The 25,527-nt window shown below is 43.1% G+C and overlaps 31 non-coding genes across 31 annotated transcripts; all 31 read right to left on the bottom strand.

Moving 5' to 3' along the window:
* Positions 1 to 735: 735 nt before the first annotated feature.
* trnai-uau (transfer RNA isoleucine (anticodon UAU)) lies at positions 736 to 809 on the bottom strand. The gene has a single exon. It is a non-coding gene; the product is annotated as a tRNA-Ile (tRNA).
* A 220-nt stretch (positions 810 to 1,029) lies between these two features.
* Positions 1,030 to 1,103, bottom strand: trnat-agu (transfer RNA threonine (anticodon AGU)). Its single transcript has one exon. It is a non-coding gene; the product is annotated as a tRNA-Thr (tRNA).
* A 1,450-nt stretch (positions 1,104 to 2,553) lies between these two features.
* trnat-ugu (transfer RNA threonine (anticodon UGU)) lies at positions 2,554 to 2,627 on the bottom strand. Its single transcript has one exon. It is a non-coding gene; the product is annotated as a tRNA-Thr (tRNA).
* Positions 2,628 to 2,859: 232 nt separating this feature from the next.
* On the bottom strand, positions 2,860 to 2,933 carry trnat-agu (transfer RNA threonine (anticodon AGU)). Its single transcript has one exon. It is a non-coding gene; the product is annotated as a tRNA-Thr (tRNA).
* Positions 2,934 to 3,034: 101 nt separating this feature from the next.
* trnar-ucu (transfer RNA arginine (anticodon UCU)) lies at positions 3,035 to 3,124 on the bottom strand. The gene is given in 2 exon segments: positions 3,035 to 3,070; positions 3,088 to 3,124. It is a non-coding gene; the product is annotated as a tRNA-Arg (tRNA).
* Positions 3,125 to 4,383: 1,259 nt separating this feature from the next.
* Positions 4,384 to 4,457, bottom strand: trnat-ugu (transfer RNA threonine (anticodon UGU)). The gene has a single exon. It is a non-coding gene; the product is annotated as a tRNA-Thr (tRNA).
* Positions 4,458 to 4,689: 232 nt separating this feature from the next.
* trnat-agu (transfer RNA threonine (anticodon AGU)) lies at positions 4,690 to 4,763 on the bottom strand. Its single transcript has one exon. It is a non-coding gene; the product is annotated as a tRNA-Thr (tRNA).
* Positions 4,764 to 6,214: 1,451 nt separating this feature from the next.
* trnat-ugu (transfer RNA threonine (anticodon UGU)) lies at positions 6,215 to 6,288 on the bottom strand. Its single transcript has one exon. It is a non-coding gene; the product is annotated as a tRNA-Thr (tRNA).
* A 232-nt stretch (positions 6,289 to 6,520) lies between these two features.
* On the bottom strand, positions 6,521 to 6,594 carry trnat-agu (transfer RNA threonine (anticodon AGU)). The gene has a single exon. It is a non-coding gene; the product is annotated as a tRNA-Thr (tRNA).
* A 101-nt stretch (positions 6,595 to 6,695) lies between these two features.
* trnar-ucu (transfer RNA arginine (anticodon UCU)) lies at positions 6,696 to 6,785 on the bottom strand. The gene is given in 2 exon segments: positions 6,696 to 6,731; positions 6,749 to 6,785. It is a non-coding gene; the product is annotated as a tRNA-Arg (tRNA).
* Positions 6,786 to 8,045: 1,260 nt separating this feature from the next.
* Positions 8,046 to 8,119, bottom strand: trnat-ugu (transfer RNA threonine (anticodon UGU)). Its single transcript has one exon. It is a non-coding gene; the product is annotated as a tRNA-Thr (tRNA).
* Positions 8,120 to 8,351: 232 nt separating this feature from the next.
* Positions 8,352 to 8,425, bottom strand: trnat-agu (transfer RNA threonine (anticodon AGU)). The gene has a single exon. It is a non-coding gene; the product is annotated as a tRNA-Thr (tRNA).
* Positions 8,426 to 8,526: 101 nt separating this feature from the next.
* On the bottom strand, positions 8,527 to 8,616 carry trnar-ucu (transfer RNA arginine (anticodon UCU)). The gene is given in 2 exon segments: positions 8,527 to 8,562; positions 8,580 to 8,616. It is a non-coding gene; the product is annotated as a tRNA-Arg (tRNA).
* A 1,259-nt stretch (positions 8,617 to 9,875) lies between these two features.
* On the bottom strand, positions 9,876 to 9,949 carry trnat-ugu (transfer RNA threonine (anticodon UGU)). The gene has a single exon. It is a non-coding gene; the product is annotated as a tRNA-Thr (tRNA).
* A 232-nt stretch (positions 9,950 to 10,181) lies between these two features.
* On the bottom strand, positions 10,182 to 10,255 carry trnat-agu (transfer RNA threonine (anticodon AGU)). Its single transcript has one exon. It is a non-coding gene; the product is annotated as a tRNA-Thr (tRNA).
* A 101-nt stretch (positions 10,256 to 10,356) lies between these two features.
* trnar-ucu (transfer RNA arginine (anticodon UCU)) lies at positions 10,357 to 10,446 on the bottom strand. Its single transcript is given in 2 exon segments — positions 10,357 to 10,392; positions 10,410 to 10,446. It is a non-coding gene; the product is annotated as a tRNA-Arg (tRNA).
* Positions 10,447 to 11,706: 1,260 nt separating this feature from the next.
* On the bottom strand, positions 11,707 to 11,780 carry trnat-ugu (transfer RNA threonine (anticodon UGU)). The gene has a single exon. It is a non-coding gene; the product is annotated as a tRNA-Thr (tRNA).
* A 232-nt stretch (positions 11,781 to 12,012) lies between these two features.
* On the bottom strand, positions 12,013 to 12,086 carry trnat-agu (transfer RNA threonine (anticodon AGU)). Its single transcript has one exon. It is a non-coding gene; the product is annotated as a tRNA-Thr (tRNA).
* A 101-nt stretch (positions 12,087 to 12,187) lies between these two features.
* trnar-ucu (transfer RNA arginine (anticodon UCU)) lies at positions 12,188 to 12,277 on the bottom strand. The gene is given in 2 exon segments: positions 12,188 to 12,223; positions 12,241 to 12,277. It is a non-coding gene; the product is annotated as a tRNA-Arg (tRNA).
* Positions 12,278 to 13,537: 1,260 nt separating this feature from the next.
* trnai-uau (transfer RNA isoleucine (anticodon UAU)) lies at positions 13,538 to 13,611 on the bottom strand. Its single transcript has one exon. It is a non-coding gene; the product is annotated as a tRNA-Ile (tRNA).
* Positions 13,612 to 13,831: 220 nt separating this feature from the next.
* Positions 13,832 to 13,905, bottom strand: trnat-agu (transfer RNA threonine (anticodon AGU)). The gene has a single exon. It is a non-coding gene; the product is annotated as a tRNA-Thr (tRNA).
* Positions 13,906 to 15,356: 1,451 nt separating this feature from the next.
* trnat-ugu (transfer RNA threonine (anticodon UGU)) lies at positions 15,357 to 15,430 on the bottom strand. The gene has a single exon. It is a non-coding gene; the product is annotated as a tRNA-Thr (tRNA).
* Positions 15,431 to 15,662: 232 nt separating this feature from the next.
* On the bottom strand, positions 15,663 to 15,733 carry trnat-agu (transfer RNA threonine (anticodon AGU)). The gene has a single exon. It is a non-coding gene; the product is annotated as a tRNA-Thr (tRNA).
* Positions 15,734 to 15,837: 104 nt separating this feature from the next.
* Positions 15,838 to 15,927, bottom strand: trnar-ucu (transfer RNA arginine (anticodon UCU)). The gene is given in 2 exon segments: positions 15,838 to 15,873; positions 15,891 to 15,927. It is a non-coding gene; the product is annotated as a tRNA-Arg (tRNA).
* A 1,259-nt stretch (positions 15,928 to 17,186) lies between these two features.
* Positions 17,187 to 17,260, bottom strand: trnat-ugu (transfer RNA threonine (anticodon UGU)). Its single transcript has one exon. It is a non-coding gene; the product is annotated as a tRNA-Thr (tRNA).
* A 232-nt stretch (positions 17,261 to 17,492) lies between these two features.
* On the bottom strand, positions 17,493 to 17,566 carry trnat-agu (transfer RNA threonine (anticodon AGU)). Its single transcript has one exon. It is a non-coding gene; the product is annotated as a tRNA-Thr (tRNA).
* A 101-nt stretch (positions 17,567 to 17,667) lies between these two features.
* trnar-ucu (transfer RNA arginine (anticodon UCU)) lies at positions 17,668 to 17,757 on the bottom strand. The gene is given in 2 exon segments: positions 17,668 to 17,703; positions 17,721 to 17,757. It is a non-coding gene; the product is annotated as a tRNA-Arg (tRNA).
* A 1,259-nt stretch (positions 17,758 to 19,016) lies between these two features.
* trnat-ugu (transfer RNA threonine (anticodon UGU)) lies at positions 19,017 to 19,090 on the bottom strand. The gene has a single exon. It is a non-coding gene; the product is annotated as a tRNA-Thr (tRNA).
* A 220-nt stretch (positions 19,091 to 19,310) lies between these two features.
* Positions 19,311 to 19,384, bottom strand: trnat-agu (transfer RNA threonine (anticodon AGU)). Its single transcript has one exon. It is a non-coding gene; the product is annotated as a tRNA-Thr (tRNA).
* Positions 19,385 to 19,485: 101 nt separating this feature from the next.
* On the bottom strand, positions 19,486 to 19,575 carry trnar-ucu (transfer RNA arginine (anticodon UCU)). Its single transcript is given in 2 exon segments — positions 19,486 to 19,521; positions 19,539 to 19,575. It is a non-coding gene; the product is annotated as a tRNA-Arg (tRNA).
* A 1,232-nt stretch (positions 19,576 to 20,807) lies between these two features.
* trnat-ugu (transfer RNA threonine (anticodon UGU)) lies at positions 20,808 to 20,881 on the bottom strand. Its single transcript has one exon. It is a non-coding gene; the product is annotated as a tRNA-Thr (tRNA).
* Between the last annotated feature and the right edge of the window lie 4,646 nt (positions 20,882 to 25,527).

The following is a 25,527-nucleotide window of genomic DNA, read 5'->3' as shown; positions in this document are numbered from 1 at the left end:
ACAGTCTGTTGACAAAACAGGCCCTTTGACCGGCTGATGCTGTGCACCCTGACGTCACATGGCTTCAGGTCTATTGAAAACGGGAACATTTCAGTCGTATTTTCTGCCAGGACCTCCTGCCTTTCATGTAGATGGGAGAGCAGGGACTGACAAAGGAAGGAAACGCTGGGATTCGAACAATTCGTTTACAAGACATGGTCTTTAGAACAGTAATGCCAGGGCATCCTAAAATTGCACGGCTTTCTTTTCATTTAGACAGGTAAAAGAAAGTTTAATCTCCTTGACGCCATTCTGCCTTTCATGAAGGCCAAAGACCACAACCACTGATAAAAGGCACCACTGCGATTTTGATCACGTAATCTCCCACTTACAAGACAGGTGCTTTGGCCATGGACACCCTTGAGAACAAAGCCAGGCAAAAGACATGGCGTCCTGACAGGAAATTAAGTCCTATAAGTGAAGGCTTTAGGGTAAAGGTTGTTCATAAATCAGATTGGTCCGTTTTCCAAAAATATCTGAAAGTTATGACAGCTTTCATAACAACCATGAATTATAGGGAGGTTGAATTTCATCTGATAAACAGAAACAAAGAAAGCCCTTAGCAAGCTACAGACTGAAGGCACCGCTGGGATTTTAAAATCTGTTTTGAGGGAGGATGAGTCACAGTATGAAGAGATACAACAATGTGACAAGAAAGCCACTGAGTGGGGGCCGAGGACTGCAAACATCGTAAGAAGGCACCACTGGGATTCGAACCCAGGATCTCCTTTTTATAAGACAGGCACTTTGACCGGCTAAGCCATGGCGCCCTACCGGGAATCTCTTCCAGAGTTAAGTCCTATCAGTGAAGGTTTTATGCTCGAGGGCGTCCATGAATTGGATTATATTGGTCGGTTAGGGAGAAAACTAGAAAGTTTTGCCCAAAGTACAGGCCTTTCGCTGAAAACAGACCGCTGTCGTGACAACTCTGAATTATCAGGATGTACCATATCTCAACTGAGAAACAGACCTTAGTTGGCCACATGATAAAGGCTCCGCTAGGATTCGAACCCAGGATCTCCTGTTTACTAGACAGGCGCTTTAACCAACTAAGCCAGGGCGCCACCCTCCATCTGCCGATTGTGGAAGGGTGAGTCACAGTATGAACAGGAACAACAATGTACGATGAAATGCATTGAGCAGGGTCTTCGGAGATAAAACCCTGCGACTCTGGTGGGACTCGAACCCACAACCTTTGAATCACATCAACTCATAATCTAGAAGTCCAATGCGCAATCCATTGCCCCACAGAGCCTACATGCAAAAGCGCTGATGTTTTGCACACAATTCTGGATGAAGACAGATTTAAATTATTATTAGCTTTTGTATTTTTCAGCCCAAGAGGTACAATTACTATTTTTACCTTCTGCTCTTTCCATATGCCAATGAGCACAATTGTCAAATGGAAGGCATTTTTGGGATACGAATTCAGGATCTCCAGATGAAAGGACAGGAACTTTCACCAGCCAATGGTGTGCAACCTTACGTCACATGTCTTCAGATCTTTTGAAAACAGGAACAAGACTGTCATATTTTCTTTTTGGACCTCCTGCCTTTCATGTGGAACGGAGAAACAGCAACTAAAAGGATGGAATCACTTGGAATTGAACAATCTGTTTACAAGACATGATCACTGAACAGCTATGCCAGGACATCCTTAAACTCCATGGCTATATTTTAATTAAACCAAGTACAAGAAAGTCAAACCTCCTTGTGGACCTCTTTTCTCCAAATTAAACCGGAGAACAGTCGTTGAAAGGAAGGCATGGCTTGAAATTCAACAGTCTGTTGACAAGACAGGCCCTTTGACCGGCTGATGCTGTGCACCCTGACGTCACATGGCTTCAGGTCTATTGAAAACGGGAACATTTCAGTCGTATTTTCTGCCCGGACCTCCTGCCTTTCATGTAGATGGGAGAGCAGAGACTGACAAAGGAAGGAAACGCTGGGATTTGAATAATTCGTTTACAAGACATGGTCTTTGGACAGCAATGCCAGGGCATCCTAAAATTGCACGGCTTTCTTTTCATTTAGACAGGTAAAAGAATGTTTAATCTCCTTGACGCCATTCTGCCTTTCATGAAGGCCAAAGACCACAACCACTGATAAAAGGCACCACTGCGATTTTGATCACGTAATCTCCCACTTACAAGACAGGTGCTTTGGCCATGGACACCCTTGAGAACAAAGCCAGGCAAAAGACATGGCGTCCTGACAGGAAATTAAGCCCTATTAGTGAAGGCTTTAGGGTAAAGGTTGTTCATAAATCAGATTGGTCCGTTTTCCAAAAATATCTGGAAGTTATGACAGCTTTCATAACAACCATGAATTATAAGGAGGTTGTATTTCATCTGATAAACAGAAACAAAGAAAGCCCTTAGCAGGCTACAGACTGAAGGCACCGCTGGGATTTTAAAATCTGTTTTGAGGGAGGATGAGTCACAGTATGAAGAGATACAACAATGTGACAAGAAAGCCACTGAGTGGGGGCCGAGGACCGCAAACATGGTAAGAAGGCACCACTGGGATTCGAACCCAGGATCTCCTGTTTACAAGACAGGCGCTTTGACCGGCTAAGCCATGGCGCCCTACCGGGAATCTCTTCCAGAGTTAAGTCCTATCAGTGAAGGTTTTATGCTCGAGGGCGTCCATGAATTGGATTATATTGGTCCGTTAGGGAGAAAACTAGAAAGTTTTGCCCAAAGTACAGGCCTTTCGCTGAAAACAGACCGCTGTCGTGACAACTCTGAATTATCAGGATGTACCATATCTCAACTGAGAAACAGCCAAAGAAACAGACCTTAGTTGGCCACATGATAAAGGCTCCGCTGGGATTCGAACCCAGGATCTCCTGTTTACTAGACAGGCGCTTTAACCAACTAAGCCACGGCGCCACCCTCCATCTGCCGATTGTGGAAGGGTGAGTCACAGTATGAACAGGAACAACAATGTAAGATGAAATGCATTGAGCAGGGTCTTCGGAGCTAAAACCCTGCGACTCTAGTGGGACTCGAACCCACAACCTTTGAATCACATCAACTCATAATCTAGAAGTCCAATGCGCTATCCATTGCGCCACAGAGCCTACATGCAAAAGCACTGATGTTTTGCACACAATTCTGGATGAAGACAGATTTAAATTATTATTAGCTTTTGTATTTTTCAGCCCAAGAGTTACAATTACTATTTTTACCTTCTGCTCTTTCCATATGCCAATGAGCACAATTGTCAGATGGAAGGCATTTTTGGCATACGAATTCAGGATCTCCAGATGAAAGGACAGGAACTTTCACCAGCCAATGGTGTGCAACCTTACGTCATATGTCTTCAGATCTTTTGAAAACAGGAACAAGACTGTCATATTTTCTTTTTGGACCTCCTGCCTTTCGTGTGGAACGGAGAAACAGCAACTAAAAGGATGGAATCACTTGGAATTGAACAATCTGTTTACAAGACATGATCACTGAACAGCTATGCCAGGACATCCTTAAACTCCATGGCTATATTTTTATTAAACCAAGTACAAGAAAGTCAAACCTCCTTGTGGACTTCTTTTCTCCAAATTAAACCGGAGAACAGCCGTTGAAAGGAAGGCATGGCTTGAAATTCAACAGTCTGTTGACAAGACAGGCCCTTTGACCGGCTGATGCTGTGCACCCTAACGTCACATGGCTTCAGGTCTATTGAAAACGGGAACATTTCAGTCGTATTTTCTGCCCGGACCTCCTGCCTTTCATGTAGATGGGAGAGCAGAGACTGACAAAGGAAGGAAACGCTGGGATTCGAACAATTCGTTTACAAGACATGGTCTTTGGACAGCAATGCCAGGGCATCCTAAAATTGCACGGCTTTCTTTTCATTTAGACAGGTAAAAGAAAGTTTAATCTCCTTGACGCCATTCTGCCTTTCATGAAGGCCAAAGACCACAACCACTGATAACAGGCACCACTGCGATTTTGATCACGTAATCTCCCACTTACAAGACAGGTGCTTTGGCCATGGGGACCCTTGAGAACAAAGCCAGGCAAAAGACATGGCGTCCTGACAGGAAATTAAGCCCTATTAGTGAAGGCTTTAGGGTAAAGGTTGTTCATAAATCAGATTGGTCCGTTTTCCAAAAATATCTGGAAGTTATGACAGCTTTCATAACAACCATGAATTATAAGGAGGTTGTATTTCATCTGATAAACAGAAACAAAGAAAGCCCTTAGAGGGCTACAGACTGAAGGCACCGCTGGGATTTTAAAATCTGTTTTGAGGGAGGATGAGTCACAGTATGAAGAGATACAACAATGTGACAAGAAAGCCACTGAGTGGGGGCCGAGGACCGCAAACATGGTAAGAAGGCACCACTGGGATTCGAACCCAGGATCTCCTGTTTACAAGACAGGCGCTTTGACCGGCTAAGCCATGGCGCCCTACCGGGAATCTCTTCCAGAGTTAAGTCCTATCAGTGAAGGTTTTATGCTCGAGGGCGTCCATGAATTGGATTATATTGGTCCGTTAGGGAGAAAACTAGAAAGTTTTGCCCAAAGTACAGGCCTTTCGCTGAAAACAGACCGCTGTCGTGACAACTCTGAATTATCAGGATGTACCATATCTCAACTGAGAAACAGCCAAAGAAACAGACCTTAGTTGGCCACATGATAAAGGCTCCGCTGGGATTCGAACCCAGGATCTCCTGTTTACTAGACAGGCGCTTTAACCAACTTAGCCAGGGCGCCACCCTCCATCTGCCGATTGTGGAAGGGTGAGTCACAGTATGAACAGGAACAACAATGTACGATGAAATGCATTGAGCAGGGTCTTCGGAGATAAAACCCTGCGACTCTGGTGGGACTCGAACCCACAACCTTTGAATCACATCAACTCATAATCTAGAAGTCCAATGCGCAATCCATTGCCCCACAGAGCCTACATGCAAAAGCGCTGATGTTTTGCACACAATTCTGGATGAAGACAGATTTAAATTATTATTAGCTTTTGTATTTTTCAGCCCAAGAGGTACAATTACTATTTTTACCTTCTGCTCTTTCCATATGCCAATGAGCACAATTGTCAAATGGAAGGCATTTTTGGGATACGAATTCAGGATCTCCAGATGAAAGGACAGGAACTTTCACCAGCCAATGGTGTGCAACCTTACGTCACATGTCTTCAGATCTTTTGAAAACAGGAACAAGACTGTCATATTTTCTTTTTGGACCTCCTGCCTTTCATGTGGAACGGAGAAACAGCAACTAAAAGGATGGAATCACTTGGAATTGAACAATCTGTTTACAAGACATGATCACTGAACAGCTATGCCAGGACATCCTTAAACTCCATGGCTATATTTTAATTAAACCAAGTACAAGAAAGTCAAACCTCCTTGTGGACCTCTTTTCTCCAAATTAAACCGGAGAACAGCCGTTGAAAGGAAGGCATGGCTTGAAATTCAACAGTCTGTTGACAAGACAGGCCCTTTGACCGGCTGATGCTGTGCACCCTAACGTCACATGGCTTCAGGTCTATTGAAAACGGGAACATTTCAGTCGTATTTTCTGCCCGGACCTCCTGCCTTTCATGTAGATGGGAGAGCAGGGACTGACAAAGGAAGGAAACGCTGGGATTCGAACAATTCGTTTACAAGACATCGTCTTTAGAACAGCAATGCCAGGGCATCCTAAAATTGCACGGATTTCTTTTCATTTAGACAGGTAAAAGAAAGTTTAATCTCCTTGACGCCATTCTGCCTTTCATGAAGGCCAAAGACCACAACCACTGATAAAAGGCACCACTGCGATTTTGATCACGTAATCTCCCACTTACAAGACAGGTGCTTTGGCCATGGACACCCTTGAGAACAAAGCCAGGCAAAAGACATGGCGTCCTGACAGGAAATTAAGTCCTATAAGTGAAGGCTTTAGGGTAAAGGTTGTTCATAAATCAGATTGGTCCGTTTTCCAAAAATATCTGAAAGTTATGACAGCTTTCATAACAACCATGAATTATAAGGAGGTTGTATTTCATCTGATAAACAGAAACAAAGAAAGCCCTTAGCAGGCTACAGACTGAAGGCACCGCTGGGATTTTAAAATCTGTTTTGAGGGAGGATGAGTCACAGTATGAAGAGATACAACAATGTGACAAGAAAGCCACTGAGTGGGGGCCAAGGACCGCAAACATGGTAAGGGGGCACCACTGGGATTCGAACCCAGGATCTCCTGTTTACAAGACAGGCGCTTTGACCGGCTAAGCCATGACGCCCTACCGGGAATCTCTTCCAGAGTTAAGTCCTATCAGTGAAGGTTTTATGCTCGAGGGCCTCCATGAATTGGATTATATTGGTCCGTTAGGGAGAAAACTAGAAAGTTTTGCCCAAAGTACAGGCCTTTCGCTGAAAACAGACCGCTGTCGTGACAACTCTGAATTATCAGGATGTACCATATCTCAACTGAGAAACAGCCAAAGAAACAGACCTTAGTTGGCCACATGATAAATGCTCCGCTGGGATTCGAACCCAGGATCTCCTGTTTACTAGACAGGCGCTTTAACCAACTAAGCCACGGCGCCACCCTCCATCTGCCGATTGTGGAAGGGTGAGTCACAGTATGAACAGGAACAACAATGTAAGATGAAATGCATTGAGCAGGGTCTTCGGAGCTAAAACCCTGCGACTCTGGTGGGACTCGAACCCACAACCTTTGAATCACATCAACTCATAATCTAGAAGTCCAATGCGCTATCCATTGCGCCACAGAGCCTACATGCAAAAGCACTGATGTTTTGCACACAATTCTGGATGAAGACAGATTTAAATTATTATTAGCTTTTGTATTTTTCAGCCCAAGAGTTACAATTACTATTTTCACCTTCTGCTCTTTCCATATGCCAGTGAGCACAATTGTCAAATGGAAGGCATTTTTGGGTATACGAATTCAGGATCTCCAGATGAAAGGACAGGAACTTTCACCAGCCAATGGTGTGCAACCTTACGTCACATGTCTTCAGATCTTTTGAAAACAGGAACAAGACTGTCATATTTTCTTTTTGGACCTCCTGCCTTTCATGTGGAACGGAGAAACAGCAACTAAAAGGATGGAATCACTTGGAATTGAACAATCTGTTTACAAGACATGATCACTGAACAGCTATGCCAGGACATCCTTAAACTCCATGGCTATATTTTAATTAAACCAAGTACAAGAAAGTCAAACCTCCTTGTGGACCTCTTTTCTCCAAATTAAACCGGAGAACAGTCGTTGAAAGGAAGGCATGGCTTGAAATTCAACAGTCTGTTGACAAGACAGGCCCTTTGACCGGCTGATGCTGTGCACCCTGACGTCACATGGCTTCAGGTCTATTGAAAACGGGAACATTTCAGTCGTATTTTCTGCCCGGACCTCCTGCCTTTCATGTAGATGGGAGAGCAGAGACTGACAAAGGAAGGAAACGCTGGGATTTGAATAATTCGTTTACAAGACATGGTCTTTGGACAGCAATGCCAGGGCATCCTAAAATTGCACGGCTTTCTTTTCATTTAGACAGGTAAAAGAATGTTTAATCTCCTTGACGCCATTCTGCCTTTCATGAAGGCCAAAGACCACAACCACTGATAAAAGGCACCACTGCGATTTTGATCACGTAATCTCCCACTTACAAGACAGGTGCTTTGGCCATGGACACCCTTGAGAACAAAGCCAGGCAAAAGACATGGCGTCCTGACAGGAAATTAAGCCCTATTAGTGAAGGCTTTAGGGTAAAGGTTGTTCATAAATCAGATTGGTCCGTTTTCCAAAAATATCTGGAAGTTATGACAGCTTTCATAACAACCATGAATTATAAGGAGGTTGTATTTCATCTGATAAACAGAAACAAAGAAAGCCCTTAGCAGGCTACAGACTGAAGGCACCGCTGGGATTTTAAAATCTGTTTTGAGGGAGGATGAGTCACAGTATGAAGAGATACAACAATGTGACAAGAAAGCCACTGAGTGGGGGCCGAGGACCGCAAACATGGTAAGAAGGCACCACTGGGATTCGAACCCAGGATCTCCTGTTTACAAGACAGGCGCTTTGACCGGCTAAGCCATGGCGCCCTACCGGGAATCTCTTCCAGAGTTAAGTCCTATCAGTGAAGGTTTTATGCTCGAGGGCGTCCATGAATTGGATTATATTGGTCCGTTAGGGAGAAAACTAGAAAGTTTTGCCCAAAGTACAGGCCTTTCGCTGAAAACAGACCGCTGTCGTGACAACTCTGAATTATCAGGATGTACCATATCTCAACTGAGAAACAGCCAAAGAAACAGACCTTAGTTGGCCACATGATAAAGGCTCCGCTGGGATTCGAACCCAGGATCTCCTGTTTACTAGACAGGCGCTTTAACCAACTAAGCCACGGCGCCACCCTCCATCTGCCGATTGTGGAAGGGTGAGTCACAGTATGAACAGGAACAACAATGTAAGATGAAATGCATTGAGCAGGGTCTTCGGAGCTAAAACCCTGCGACTCTGGTGGGACTCGAACCCACAACCTTTGAATCACATCAACTCATAATCTAGAAGTCCAATGCGCTATCCATTGCGCCACAGAGCCTACATGCAAAAGCACTGATGTTTTGCACACAATTCTGGATGAAGACAGATTTAAATTATTATTAGCTTTTGTATTTTTCAGCCCAAGAGTTACAATTACTATTTTTACCTTCTGCTCTTTCCATATGCCAATGAGCACAATTGTCAGATGGAAGGCATTTTTGGCATACGAATTCAGGATCTCCAGATGAAAGGACAGGAACTTTCACCAGCCAATGGTGTGCAACCTTACGTCATATGTCTTCAGATCTTTTGAAAACAGGAACAAGACTGTCATATTTTCTTTTTGGACCTCCTGCCTTTCGTGTGGAACGGAGAAACAGCAACTAAAAGGATGGAATCACTTGGAATTGAACAATCTGTTTACAAGACATGATCACTGAACAGCTATGCCAGGACATCCTTAAACTCCATGGCTATATTTTTATTAAACCAAGTACAAGAAAGTCAAACCTCCTTGTGGACTTCTTTTCTCCAAATTAAACCGGAGAACAGCCGTTGAAAGGAAGGCATGGCTTGAAATTCAACAGTCTGTTGACAAGACAGGCCCTTTGACCGGCTGATGCTGTGCACCCTAACGTCACATGGCTTCAGGTCTATTGAAAACGGGAACATTTCAGTCGTATTTTCTGCCCGGACCTCCTGCCTTTCATGTAGATGGGAGAGCAGAGACTGACAAAGGAAGGAAACGCTGGGATTCGAACAATTCGTTTACAAGACATGGTCTTTGGACAGCAATGCCAGGGCATCCTAAAATTGCACGGCTTTCTTTTCATTTAGACAGGTAAAAGAAAGTTTAATCTCCTTGACGCCATTCTGCCTTTCATGAAGGCCAAAGACCACAACCACTGATAACAGGCACCACTGCGATTTTGATCACGTAATCTCCCACTTACAAGACAGGTGCTTTGGCCATGGGGACCCTTGAGAACAAAGCCAGGCAAAAGACATGGCGTCCTGACAGGAAATTAAGCCCTATTAGTGAAGGCTTTAGGGTAAAGGTTGTTCATAAATCAGATTGGTCCGTTTTCCAAAAATATCTGGAAGTTATGACAGCTTTCATAACAACCATGAATTATAAGGAGGTTGTATTTCATCTGATAAACAGAAACAAAGAAAGCCCTTAGAGGGCTACAGACTGAAGGCACCGCTGGGATTTTAAAATCTGTTTTGAGGGAGGATGAGTCACAGTATGAAGAGATACAACAATGTGACAAGAAAGCCACTGAGTGGGGGCCGAGGACCGCAAACATGGTAAGAAGGCACCACTGGGATTCGAACCCAGGATCTCCTGTTTACAAGACAGGCGCTTTGACCGGCTAAGCCATGGCGCCCTACCGGGAATCTCTTCCAGAGTTAAGTCCTATCAGTGAAGGTTTTATGCTCGAGGGCGTCCATGAATTGGATTATATTGGTCCGTTAGGGAGAAAACTAGAAAGTTTTGCCCAAAGTACAGGCCTTTCGCTGAAAACAGACCGCTGTCGTGACAACTCTGAATTATCAGGATGTACCATATCTCAACTGAGAAACAGCCAAAGAAACAGACCTTAGTTGGCCACATGATAAAGGCTCCGCTGGGATTCGAACCCAGGATCTCCTGTTTACTAGACAGGCGCTTTAACCAACTAAGCCAGGGCGCCACCCTCCATCTGCCGATTGTGGAAGGGTGAGTCACAGTATGAACAGGAACAACAATGTACGATGAAATGCATTGAGCAGGGTCTTCGGAGATAAAACCCTGCGACTCTGGTGGGACTCGAACCCACAACCTTTGAATCACATCAACTCATAATCTAGAAGTCCAATGCGCTATCCATTGCGCCACAGAGCCTACATGCAAAAGCACTGATGTTTTGCACACAATTCTGGATGAAGACAGATTTAAATTATTATTAGCTTTTGTATTTTTCAGCCCAAGAGTTACAATTACTATTTTCACCTTCTGCTCTTTCCATATGCCAGTGAGCACAATTGTCAAATGGAAGGCATTTTTGGGTATACGAATTCAGGATCTCCAGATGAAAGGACAGGAACTTTCACCAGCCAATGGTGTGCAACCTTACGTCACATGTCTTCAGATCTTTTGAAAACAGGAACAAGACTGTCATATTTTCTTTTTGGACCTCCTGCCTTTCATGTGGAACGGAGAAACAGCAACTAAAAGGATGGAATCACTTGGAATTGAACAATCTGTTTACAAGACATGATCACTGAACAGCTATGCCAGGACATCCTTAAACTCCATGGCTATATTTTAATTAAACCAAGTACAAGAAAGTCAAACCTCCTTGTGGACCTCTTTTCTCCAAATTAAACCGGAGAACAGTCGTTGAAAGGAAGGCATGGCTTGAAATTCAACAGTCTGTTGACAAGACAGGCCCTTTGACCGGCTGATGCTGTGCACCCTGACGTCACATGGCTTCAGGTCTATTGAAAACGGGAACATTTCAGTCGTATTTTCTGCCCGGACCTCCTGCCTTTCATGTAGATGGGAGAGCAGAGACTGACAAAGGAAGGAAACGCTGGGATTTGAATAATTCGTTTACAAGACATGGTCTTTGGACAGCAATGCCAGGGCATCCTAAAATTGCACGGCTTTCTTTTCATTTAGACAGGTAAAAGAATGTTTAATCTCCTTGACGCCATTCTGCCTTTCATGAAGGCCAAAGACCACAACCACTGATAAAAGGCACCACTGCGATTTTGATCACGTAATCTCCCACTTACAAGACAGGTGCTTTGGCCATGGACACCCTTGAGAACAAAGCCAGGCAAAAGACATGGCGTCCTGACAGGAAATTAAGCCCTATTAGTGAAGGCTTTAGGGTAAAGGTTGTTCATAAATCAGATTGGTCCGTTTTCCAAAAATATCTGGAAGTTATGACAGCTTTCATAACAACCATGAATTATAAGGAGGTTGTATTTCATCTGATAAACAGAAACAAAGAAAGCCCTTAGCAGGCTACAGACTGAAGGCACCGCTGGGATTTTAAAATCTGTTTTGAGGGAGGATGAGTCACAGTATGAAGAGATACAACAATGTGACAAGAAAGCCACTGAGTGGGGGCCGAGGACCGCAAACATGGTAAGAAGGCACCACTGGGATTCGAACCCAGGATCTCCTGTTTACAAGACAGGCGCTTTGACCGGCTAAGCCATGGCGCCCTACCGGGAATCTCTTCCAGAGTTAAGTCCTATCAGTGAAGGTTTTATGCTCGAGGGCGTCCATGAATTGGATTATATTGGTCCGTTAGGGAGAAAACTAGAAAGTTTTGCCCAAAGTACAGGCCTTTCGCTGAAAACAGACCGCTGTCGTGACAACTCTGAATTATCAGGATGTACCATATCTCAACTGAGAAACAGCCAAAGAAACAGACCTTAGTTGGCCACATGATAAAGGCTCCGCTGGGATTCGAACCCAGGATCTCCTGTTTACTAGACAGGCGCTTTAACCAACTAAGCCACGGCGCCACCCTCCATCTGCCGATTGTGGAAGGGTGAGTCACAGTATGAACAGGAACAACAATGTAAGATGAAATGCATTGAGCAGGGTCTTCGGAGCTAAAACCCTGCGACTCTGGTGGGACTCGAACCCACAACCTTTGAATCACATCAACTCATAATCTAGAAGTCCAATGCGCTATCCATTGCGCCACAGAGCCTACATGCAAAAGCACTGATGTTTTGCACAAAATTCTGGATGAAGACAGATTAAATTATTATTAGCTTTTGTATTTTTCAGCCCAAGAGTTACAATTACTATTTTCACCTTCTGCTCTTTCCATATGCCAGTGAGCACAATTGTCAAATGGAAGGCATTTTTGGGTATACGAATTCAGGATCTCCAGATGAAAGGACAGGAACTTTCACCAGCCAATGGTGTGCAACCTTACGTCACATGTCTTCAGATCTTTTGAAAACAGGAACAAGACTGTCATATTTTCTTTTTGGACCTCCTGCCTTTCATGTGGAACGGAGAAACAGCAACTAAAAGGATGGAATCACTTGGAATTGAACAATCTGTTTACAAGACATGATCACTGAACAGCTATGCCAGGACATCCTTAAACTCCATGGCTATATTTTAATTAAACCAAGTACAAGAAAGTCAAATCTCCTTGTGGACCTCTTTTCTCCAAATTAAACCGGAGAACAGCCGTTGAAAGGAAGGCATGGCTTGAAATTCAACAGTCTGTTGACAAAACAGGCCCTTTGACCGGCTGATGCTGTGCACCCTGACGTCACATGGCTTCAGGTCTATTGAAAACGGGAACATTTCAGTCGTATTTTCTGCCAGGACCTCCTGCCTTTCATGTAGATGGGAGAGCAGGGACTGACAAAGGAAGGAAACGCTGGGATTCGAACAATTCGTTTACAAGACATGGTCTTTAGAACAGTAATGCCAGGGCATCCTAAAATTGCACGGCTTTCTTTTCATTTAGACAGGTAAAAGAAAGTTTAATCTCCTTGACGCCATTCTGCCTTTCATGAAGGCCAAAGACCACAACCACTGATAAAAGGCACCACTGCGATTTTGATCACGTAATCTCCCACTTACAAGACAGGTGCTTTGGCCATGGACACCCTTGAGAACAAAGCCAGGCAAAAGACATGGCGTCCTGACAGGAAATTAAGTCCTATAAGTGAAGGCTTTAGGGTAAAGGTTGTTCATAAATCAGATTGGTCCGTTTTCCAAAAATATCTGAAAGTTATGACAGCTTTCATAACAACCATGAATTATAGGGAGGTTGAATTTCATCTGATAAACAGAAACAAAGAAAGCCCTTAGCAAGCTACAGACTGAAGGCACCGCTGGGATTTTAAAATCTGTTTTGAGGGAGGATGAGTCACAGTATGAAGAGATACAACAATGTGACAAGAAAGCCACTGAGTGGGGGCCGAGGACTGCAAACATCGTAAGAAGGCACCACTGGGATTCGAACCCAGGATCTCCTTTTTATAAGACAGGCACTTTGACCGGCTAAGCCATGGCGCCCTACCGGGAATCTCTTCCAGAGTTAAGTCCTATCAGTGAAGGTTTTATGCTCGAGGGCGTCCATGAATTGGATTATATTGGTCGGTTAGGGAGAAAACTAGAAAGTTTTGCCCAAAGTACAGGCCTTTCGCTGAAAACAGACCGCTGTCGTGACAACTCTGAATTATCAGGATGTACCATATCTCAACTGAGAAACAGACCTTAGTTGGCCACATGATAAAGGCTCCGCTAGGATTCGAACCCAGGATCTCCTGTTTACTAGACAGGCGCTTTAACCAACTAAGCCAGGGCGCCACCCTCCATCTGCCGATTGTGGAAGGGTGAGTCACAGTATGAACAGGAACAACAATGTACGATGAAATGCATTGAGCAGGGTCTTCGGAGATAAAACCCTGCGACTCTGGTGGGACTCGAACCCACAACCTTTGAATCACATCAACTCATAATCTAGAAGTCCAATGCGCAATCCATTGCCCCACAGAGCCTACATGCAAAAGCGCTGATGTTTTGCACACAATTCTGGATGAAGACAGATTTAAATTATTATTAGCTTTTGTATTTTTCAGCCCAAGAGGTACAATTACTATTTTTACCTTCTGCTCTTTCCATATGCCAATGAGCACAATTGTCAAATGGAAGGCATTTTTGGGATACGAATTCAGGATCTCCAGATGAAAGGACAGGAACTTTCACCAGCCAATGGTGTGCAACCTTACGTCACATGTCTTCAGATCTTTTGAAAACAGGAACAAGACTGTCATATTTTCTTTTTGGACCTCCTGCCTTTCATGTGGAACGGAGAAACAGCAACTAAAAGGATGGAATCACTTGGAATTGAACAATCTGTTTACAAGACATGATCACTGAACAGCTATGCCAGGACATCCTTAAACTCCATGGCTATATTTTAATTAAACCAAGTACAAGAAAGTCAAACCTCCTTGTGGACCTCTTTTCTCCAAATTAAACCGGAGAACAGCCGTTGAAAGGAAGGCATGGCTTGAAACTCAACAGTCTGTTGACAAGACAGGCCCTTTGACCGGCTGATGCTGTGCACCCTAACGTCACATGGCTTCAGGTCTATTGAAAACGGGAACATTTCAGTCGTATTTTCTGCCCGGACCTCCTGCCTTTCATGTAGATGGGAGAGCAGGGACTGACAAAGGAAGGAAACGCTGGGATTCGAACAATTCGTTTACAAGACATCGTCTTTAGAACAGCAATGCCAGGGCATCCTAAAATTGCACGGATTTCTTTTCATTTAGACAGGTAAAAGAAAGTTTAATCTCCTTGACGCCATTCTGCCTTTCATGAAGGCCAAAGACCACAACCACTGATAAAAGGCACCACTGCGATTTTGATCACGTAATCTCCCACTTACAAGACAGGTGCTTTGGCCATGGACACCCTTGAGAACAAAGCCAGGCAAAAGACATGGCGTCCTGACAGGAAATTAAGTCCTATAAGTGAAGGCTTTAGGGTAAAGGTTGTTCATAAATCAGATTGGTCCGTTTTCCAAAAATATCTGAAAGTTATGACAGCTTTCATAACAACCATGAATTATAGGGAGGTTGAATTTCATCTGATAAACAGAAACAAAGAAAGCCCTTAGCAGGCTACAGACTGAAGGCACCGCTGGGATTTTAAAATCTGTTTTGAGGGAGGATGAGTCACAGTATGAAGAGATACAACAATGTGACAAGAAAGCCACTGAGTGGGGGCCGAGGACTGCAAACATCCTAAGAAGGCACCACTGGGATTCGAACCCAGGATCTCCTGTTTACAAGACAGGCGCTTTGACCGGCTAAGCCATGGCGCCCTACCGGGAATTTCTTCCAGAGTTAAGTCCTATCGGTGAAGGTTTTATGCTCGAGGGCGTCCATGAATTGGATTATATTGGTCCGTTAGGGAGAAAACTAGAAAGTTTTGCCCAAAGTACAGGCCTTTCGCTGAAAACAGACCGCTGTCGTGACAACTCTGAATTATCAGGATGTACCATATCTCAACTAAGAAACAGCCAAAGAAACAGACCTTAGTTGGCCACATGATAAAGGCTAAGCTGGGATTCGAACCCAGGATCTCCTGTTTACTAGACAGGCGCTTTAACCAACTAAGCCACGGCGCCACCCTCCATCTGCCGATTGTGGAAGGGTGACTCACAGTATGAACAGGAACAACAATGTAAGATGAAATGCATTGAGCAGGGTCTTCGGAGCTAAAACCCTGCGACTCTGGTGGGACTCGAACCCACAACCTTTGAATCACATCAACTCATAATCTAGAAGTCCAATGCGCTATCCATTGCGCCACAGAGCCTACATGGAAAAGCACTGATGTTTTGCACACAATTCTGGATGAAGACAGATTTAAATTATTATTAGCTTTTGTATTTTTCAGCCCAAGAGTTACAATTACTATTTTCACCTTCTGCTCTTTCCATATGCCAGTGAGCACAATTGTCAAATGGAAGGCATTTTTGGGATACGAATTCAGGATCTCCAGATGAAAGGACAGGAACTTTCACCAGCCAATGGTGTGCAACCTTACGTCACATGCCTTCAGATCTTTTGAAAACAGGAACAAGACTGTCATATTTTCTTTTTGGACCTCCTGCCTTTCATGTGGAACGGAGAAACAGCAACTAAAAGGATGGAATCACTTGGAATTGAACAATCTGTTTACAAGACATGATCACTGAACAGCTATGCCAGGACATCCTTAAACTCCATGGCTATATTTTAATTAAACCAAGTACAAGAAAGTCAAACCTCCTTGTGGACCTCTTTTCTCCAAATTAAACCGGAGAACAGCCGTTGAAAGGAAGGCATGGCTTGAAATTCAACAGTCTGTTGACAAGACAGGCCCTTTGACCGGCTGATGCTGTGCACCCTAACGTCACATGGCTTCAGGTCTATTGAAAACGGGAACATTTCAGTCGTATTTTCTGCCCGGACCTCCTGCCTTTCATGTAGATGGGAGAGCAGAGACTGACAAAGGAAGGAAACGCTGGGATTCGAACAATTCGTTTACAAGACATGGTCTTTGGACAGCAATGCCAGGGCATCCTAAAATTGCACAGCTTTCTTTTCATTTAGACAGGTAAAAGAAAGTTTAATCTCCTTGACGCCATTCTGCCTTTCATGAAGGCCAAAGACCACAACCACTGATAACAGGCACCACTGCGATTTTGATCACGTAATCTCCCACTTACAAGACAGGTGCTTTGGCCATGGGGACCCTTGAGAACAAAGCCAGGCAAAAGACATGGCGTCCTGACAGGAAATTAAGCCCTATTAGTGAAGGCTTTAGGGTAAAGGTTGTTCATAAATCAGATTGGTCCGTTTTCCAAAAATATCTGAAAGTTATGACAGCTTTCATAACAACCATGAATTATAAGGAGGTTGTATTTCATCTGATAAACAGAAACAAAGAAAGCCCTTAGCAGGCTACAGACTGAAGGCACCGCTGGGATTTTAAAATCTGTTTTGAGGGAGGATGAGTCACAGTATGAAGAGATACAACAATGTGACAAGAAAGCCACTGAGTGGGGGCCGAGGACTGCAAACATCGTAAGAAGGCACCACTGGGATTCGAACCCAGGATCTCCTGTTTACAAGACAGGCGCTTTGACCGGCTAAGCCATGGCGCCCTACCGGGAATTTCTTCCAGAGTTAAGTCCTATCGGTGAAGGTTTTATGCTCGAGGGCGTCCATGAATTGGATTATATTGGTCCGTTAGGGAGAAAACTAGAAAGTTTTGCCCAAAGTACAGGCCTTTCGCTGAAAACAGACCGCTGTCGTGACAACTCTGAATTATCAGGATGTACCATATCTCAACTAAGAAACAGCCAAAGAAACAGACCTTAGTTGGCCACATGATAAAGGCTCCGCTGGGATTCGAACCCAGGATCTCCTGTTTACTAGACAGGCGCTTTAACCAACTAAGCCACGGCGCCACCCTCCATCTGCCGATTGTGGAAGGGTGACTCACAGTATGAACAGGAACAACAATGTAAGATGAAATGCATTGAGCAGGGTCTTCGGAGCTAAAACCCTGCGACTCTGGTGGGACTCGAACCCACAACCTTTGAATCACATCAACTCATAATCTAGAAGTCCAATGCGCTATCCATTGCGCCACAGAGCCTACATGGAAAAGCACTGATGTTTTGCACACAATTCTGGATGAAGACAGATTTAAATTATTATTAGCTTTTGTATTTTTCAGCCCAAGAGTTACAATTACTATTTTCACCTTCTGCTCTTTCCATATGCCAGTGAGCACAATTGTCAAATGGAAGGCATTTTTGGGATACGAATTCAGGATCTCCAGATGAAAGGACAGGAACTTTCACCAGCCAATGGTGTGCAACCTTACGTCACATGCCTTCAGATCTTTTGAAAACAGGAACAAGACTGTCATATTTTCTTTTTGGACCTCCTGCCTTTCATGTGGAACGGAGAAACAGCAACTAAAAGGATGGAATCACTTGGAATTGAACAATCTGTTTACAAGACATGATCACTGAACAGCTATGCCAGGACATCCTTAAACTCCATGGCTATATTTTAATTAAACCAAGTACAAGAAAGTCAAACCTCCTTGTGGACCTCTTTTCTCCAAATTAAACCGGAGAACAGCCGTTGAAAGGAAGGCATGGCTTGAAATTCAACAGTCTGTTGACAAGACAGGCCCTTTGACCGGCTGATGCTGTGCACCCTAACGTCACATGGCTTCAGGTCTATTGAAAACGGGAACATTTCAGTCGTATTTTCTGCCCGGACCTCCTGCCTTTCATGTAGATGGGAGAGCAGAGACTGACAAAGGAAGGAAACGCTGGGATTCGAACAATTCGTTTACAAGACATGGTCTTTGGACAGCAATGCCAGGGCATCCTAAAATTGCACGGCTTTCTTTTCATTTAGACAGGTAAAAGAAAGTTTAATCTCCTTGACGCCATTCTGCCTTTCATGAAGGCCAAAGACCACAACCACTGATAACAGGCACCACTGCGATTTTGATCACGTAATCTCCCACTTACAAGACAGGTGCTTTGGCCATGGGGACCCTTGAGAACAAAGCCAGGCAAAAGACATGGCGTCCTGACAGGAAATTAAGCCCTATTAGTGAAGGCTTTAGGGTAAAGGTTGTTCATAAATCAGATTGGTCCGTTTTCCAAAAATATCTGGAAGTTATGACAGCTTTCATAACAACCATGAATTATAAGGAGGTTGTATTTCATCTGATAAACAGAAACAAAGAAAGCCCTTAGCAGGCTACAGACTGAAGGCACCGCTGGGATTTTAAAATCTGTTTTGAGGGAGGATGAGTCACAGTATGAAGAGATACAACAATGTGACAAGAAAGCCACTGAGTGGGGGCCGAGGACCGCAAACATGGTAAGAAGGCACCACTGGGATTCGAACCCAGGATCTCCTGTTTACAAGACAGGCGCTTTGACCGGCTAAGCCATGACGCCCTACCGGGAATCTCTTCCAGAGTTAAGTCCTATCAGTGAAGGTTTTATGCTCGAGGGCCTCCATGAATTGGATTATATTGGTCCGTTAGGGAGAAAACTAGAAAGTTTTGCCCAAAGTACAGGCCTTTCGCTGAAAACAGACCGCTGTCGTGACAACTCTGAATTATCAGGATGTACCATATCTCAACTGAGAAACAGACCTTAGTTGGCCACATGGTAAAGGCTCCGCTGGGATTCGAACCCAGGATCTCCTGTTTACTAGACAGGCGCTTTAACCAACTAAGCCACGGCGCCTCCTTTCATCTGCCGATTGTGGAAGGGTGAGTCACAGTATGAACAGGAACAACAATGTAAGATGAAATGCATTGAGCAGGGTCTTCGGAGCTAAAACCCTGCAACTCTGGTGGGACTCGAACCCACAACCTTTGAATCACATCAACTCATAATCTAGAAGTCCAATGCGCTATCCATTGCGCCACAGAGCCTACATGGAAAAGCACTGATGTTTTGCACACAATTCTGGATGAAGACAGATTTAAATTATTATTAGCTTTTGTATTTTTCAGCCCAAGAGTTACAATTACTATTTTTACCTTCTGCTCTTTCCATATGCCAATGAGCACAATTGTCAAATGGAAGGCATTTTTGGGATACGAATTCAGGATCTCCAGATGAAAGGACAGGAACTTTCACCAGCCAATGGTGTGCAACCTTACGTCACATGTCTTCAGATCTTTTGAAAACAGGAACAAGACTGTCATATTTTCTTTTTGGACCTCCTGCCTTTCATGTGGAACGGAGAAACAGCAACTAAAAGGATGGAATCACTTGGAATTGAACAATCTGTTTACAAGACATGATCACTGAACAGCTATGCCAGGACATCCTTAAACTCCATGGCTATATTTTAATTAAACCAAGTACAAGAAAGTCATACCTCCTTGTGGACCTCTTTTCTCCAAATTAAACCGGAGAACAGCCGTTGAAAGGAAGGCATGGCTTGAAATTCAACAGTCTGTTGACAAGACAGGCCCTTTGACCGGCTGATGCTGTGCACCCTAACGTCACATGGCTTCAGGTCTATTGAAAACGGGAACATTTCAGTCGTATTTTCTGCTCGGACCTCCTGCCTTTCATGTAGATGGGAGAGCAGAGACTGACAAAGGAAGGAAACGCTGGGATTCGAACAATTCGTTTACAAGACATGGTCTTTGGACAGCAATGCCAGGGCATCCTAAAATTGCACGGCTTTCTTTTCATTTAGACAGGTAAAAGAAAGTTTAATCTCTTTGACGCCATTCTGCCTTTCATGAAGGCCAAAGACCACAACCACTGATAAAAGGCACCACTGCGATTTTGATCACGACACCCTTGAGAACAAAGCCAGGCAAAAGACATGGCGTCCTGACAGGAAATGCTAAAGAAATTAAGTCCTATTAGTGAAGGCTTTAGGGTAAAGGTTGTTCATAAATCAGATTGGTCCGTTTTCCAAAAATATCTGAAAGTTATGACAGCTTTCATAACAACCATGAATTATAAGGAGGTTGTATTTCATCTGATAAACAGATACAAAGAAAGTCTTAGCAGGCTACAGACTGAAGGCACCTCTGGGATTTTAAAATCTGTTTTGAGGGAGGATGAGTCACAGTATGAAGAGATACAACAATGTGACAAGAAAGCCACTGAGTGGGGGCCAAGGACCGCAAACATCTTAAGAAGGCACCACTGGGATTCGAACCCAGGATCTCCTGTTTACAAGCCAGGCGCTTTGACCGGCTAAGCCATGGCGCCCTACCATGAATCTCTTCCAGAGTTAAGTCCTATCAGTGAAGGTTTTATGCTCGAGGGCGTCCATGAATTGGATTAGAGGGTGTTTTAGTTGGTCCACAGCATTTCTCCTTATTATCCATTTAAACCCCTTCAACCTCATCCGAAACCAGGATGTTCGTAAATTCCTTAAAGAAACAGCATGGAGTTACAAACCTGTACATCTTTCCACCAACAAAATGGATTTAAAACCATCACCTATTGACTTCGAACTCGTTAAATACACTAGCATTCTAAATTAAATCTCTGTGTTATGAAACTGTTCACATAATCACTGTTGTTAACATATCAATTTATGCATGTATGATCAGTGATGGGAATAACGGCGTTATAAGTAATTGGCGTTAGTAACTGCGTTATTTTTTTCAGTAACAAGTAATCAAATAAATTACTGTTTCCCCCGTTATAACGCTGTTATCGTTACTGACATTAAAATGCGGCGCGTTACTAAAATTGATCTTACTGTAGTGATTTTCAGCCGCGTATGCTCACTCTCTCAGCCAAACACTGTTTTTCTCTTGTGTGTTTTGTGAGAAACATAACAAATGATGATTGGCTTAATTTCCATCGGTAGCCAACCAGAGGCAGAGTTCACAAAAAGGCCCGCCCACACGCGCAGTCCAAGTCAGAGGAGCGAGCAGCAGTGTTAAAAAGTCTGAGCAACTTGGTCACTTTGTCGCTAGATTTAGCAACTTTCTATCACTTTAGCGACTTTATAGGACAAATCTAGCTATGTTTTCTGGCGTGGTTGGAGACTTTTGTAGACTGACATGAAAATACGCGTCGTTTTGTCTTCTCAACGAGCAGCGGTGCTGCTGCTGACTGTGCCCCATCTCAAAGCACTGACATGCAGCCCGGTCATCGCGCATCAATCACTCCGAAAACACCGGCGAGAGGGCGATGGCAAGTACAACAAGCTCAAAGGTAGCGGTCGCAAACACGAAGTATAATGCACTACTTTTCCATTGTTGAGGTGAAAGGCAAGAATGTTTGTGTAATGTGCAACTTATGCTCATGAAGAAAAAGTCTCTCCATGTCTGTGGCAAGTAATTATGATCAAATAAAGCACCTCACATCGTCACATGCTGCCACAAAATTAGTGATTTCTCTTTAGTATCCATTTTATTAATTTAACATATTTAATTTTGTAAGGGGCATTCAAGTTATTTGAAATATATTTTTTTTAAGTAACGCAGTAATTACTTTTCCTGGTAATTATTTACTTTTATAATAATGTAACGGAGCTACTAACTCAGTTACTATTTGTGAGAAGTAATTAGTAACTATAACTAATTACTTTTTTAAAGTAACGTTCCCAACACTGTTTATGATATGGTAACATTTTGCTTTCATGTTTATATTTTTTTACATTCAGAACAATGTCATAGGTATTTTGGAAATGGTTTGGTAAGTGAAAAATGCATAGATGAAATTCTTAAAACAAAGTTAAACTGTACTTTATGTTATGCAAATGAATTCCTCACAGTGAAGAAAAGTGGGCCACACTCTGTTGGCTTCCTCTGTGTTGGACTTTAAGGCGTCCATTGCATGTTCATAATTTAGAGGAAAGGCACAAGATACAAATATCTAAGTTCAAATATTTATTGATCAGATATGAAAAAGTTTTACAGCGTGCTGGATCGTTTCAAGGCCACAAGCGGCAAGCAACGAATGCCCAGCATTTGGGAAAACATTTATTTATAGAGTATGTGACGTCGTCCTTCTTCTTAGAGTCTCCACCCACAAAGGCTGCTTTTCCTCGTGAATCTGACTCCCTCACCACACCCAATTTCAGCCTGCCGGCGAAGACAGACACACAGACAAAGAAAAAACAAACTGTTCTCCGCTCATCCCTGGGAGCCCTGCAGTTCCTCCCTAGTACTCCTCCACTTCACATATGGTTGACTTCACATAGCATGTTATAATGCTTTCTAAAAAACAAATCATTAACAAAACATTCATTTATAAAAAACATAAGCTGTAAGATGAAAGTGATTATTATGTAAAACATATTTCAATATCATGACATCATTTCATTATTCGTAAAATTGGTTATATGAATAAGGCACACATTAACTTCTTTAGATAGATAAATACATATTAAATCTTTTACTGCAATACTACTTCTAAGCAAACACTTTAATCATTATTAAAAACTATCTGTTAGGGAAGAAAACACACACACACACACACACACACACACACACACACACACACACACACACACACACACACACACACACACACACAAAGAACAAGCACAGGAGATTCTGTTCTTCAAGGTTGAGCTGCCATGCCCCCATTAAGTTATTCTGTATGCAACCTTCATTTCATTGGTTAATACACATTTATCAAAGACAACATCTTATATTTATTACATCAATTATTCAATGATTAATACTGATTAAGTAAGAAATACATTGCATATTTTATCCTGTGAATATTAAAGCATTGGTTAATAACATGGTTGCCTGTTTACTTTTCCCCCTCAGGCCTCTCTCTTATCTTAACAATTTCCAGACGTACATTCCTCAGCATATGCTGTTTCTCCCCCAACCGAAACCACACAGACAACTTTCTTGTACTCAGCACAGAAATCATTGTTGTAATAATACACATTAATTAAGATTATAAACAGCACGATTAGTAAAACAAAATCAAATCCCACAATTCCCTCTCTTGACCTCTGAAAGAGGTCACACTTGTTCCTCCTCATCATCCTCCAGGTTTTGTAGGCCTAATAGCGGCATTCTGTATGGGGGTGGATTTTCTTTTTTCTCTATTGCTGACACTATCAGTCTGTTACACAGGGATCTCCATTGTTTATGCCAAATATTATGGTGATTATAATTGCAGTTATAACTCCTGGGGCCCACAGAACCTTCCAATTTCCATATAGCTTCATCTCTGTGGAAAAAATACACTTATGCCTATTGGCTAATACTCAAATAACAATCGTAAATTCAAAAAGGAAAAGAAAAATGAAATATGAAATTAATACTGTAGAAATGTATAACAAACTTAAGAAATTCAAAGGTCAAAATTCAAAGGTCAATATGGTATGTAGTTACCCAGGTTATAATGAATATATGGTAATTGTGATATTCAGGTCTCTAAACACTTCTGTCAGGATTTCCAGCACTTTGTGGAAATCCAATTTATCCAGGCCACACCCCAGCCTGGGAGTGGATACACTTGTTATGTTTTCTTTCTCACACCACTCCCTCATACATCTGAGGCTGTAGGTAAAATTCTCATATGTTGGTAAATCAGTACAATTTTGTTTTATTATTAAATGAAAAATCAATCTGCCGTCGTCCTCATGGGTAACTGCACATTCACCTGTGTGTTTGTTCTGTCTTACAACCTTTTGTGTACCGTACTTCGCTTTGAACTGTACGGCTATACCTGCTCCGTAGGCACAATCTGTGCTCACACAGTGTGCTAGGGGTTCTGTTACTGGGCTGGAAAAAATGTCACCTTTTTTATGCACAATTTTACAGTGTGTTTGTTGACTTTGTTGTTGGTGTTGTGTGAGTGTTACCACTGATGTGTTACCACTGATGTTTCACTTCCTGTTTGTCCTCTCTGTATTCCAGCTGATTCACTTTCACTTTCAACACTCTCCCTCTCTTGGACCTGAGTCCTCAGGTCCACACCTGTGTCTGTTAGAAACCCAATCATCATTTTTAACAGCTGGGTCGTTCTCACAATTTCGTTGTTTGGTAGCCTGGCAGGAAAAATGTTTAATCAGAGCAGTTAGTTTGTCAAAGTAAGCAGCATGTGTTAGAGGCAGGATGGGATCCTGCACCAGCGCATTCCTTGGACCTGGAAACTGACGACCTGTAAGCAATTCAAATGGGGTGAAACCAGTAATCCTGTTAACAGAAGAGCGAATAGACATTAATGCAATTGGTAATGCCTCAAGCCATGTTATTTTTGTCTTTGCACAGAGTTTGTCAAGTCAAGTTTTAATGTCAAAGTCAGGTTCAGTATTTCAGCTTTGCTCTAACATTGGGGTGATAAGCAGCCCCGAAACTATATTTCAATTCCAGTGCGTGTTTGTCACTTTTGTCAGATCTAACTTTGTCTTGGGAAACCATGGTTGGGGATATAAGTGGTTTATTAGGCAGTTGACAACAGCCACTTCATTAGGTACCTTCACAGCCTGTAGTATGCGTCAGGCTTTGCTAGCATTTACTATAGGCCGGCCTTTCCTGGTTTCAAACCCACCTATCTGTTCCATATATACTGCACCAATCACATATGCAGAGTCACTATAAATAATCACCCTCTCTTCACCAGTGTAGTGCAAGGCTTTTGATAACAGCTGTCATTCCAGCTCTCTGTGCTGACTGTTTACCTTCCAACCTGCCACTCACTCCTGTTACAAAATCATTTTCAACCTGTTCAACAACTGCAAAACCTGCCATCAATGTGCCATCTGCTGCTCTGAAACAACCATCTGTAAACAATTGAGATTACCGGTTGGGTAGTTGTCAGTGGTACCGCGAACAAACCATCTCTCAATCTATTTGCTTTTTCAGTCAATGGTATGCAATCATGTGGCTCACCCTCAGTGATTAGATCTGCCATTTGAACACCTTCAT

Source organism: Paramisgurnus dabryanus, chromosome 18 (genome assembly GCF_030506205.2).
Source record: "Paramisgurnus dabryanus chromosome 18, PD_genome_1.1, whole genome shotgun sequence".
Lineage (NCBI taxonomy): Eukaryota > Metazoa > Chordata > Actinopteri > Cypriniformes > Cobitidae > Paramisgurnus > Paramisgurnus dabryanus.
This window is presented reverse-complemented; position numbering and strand designations above follow the sequence as displayed.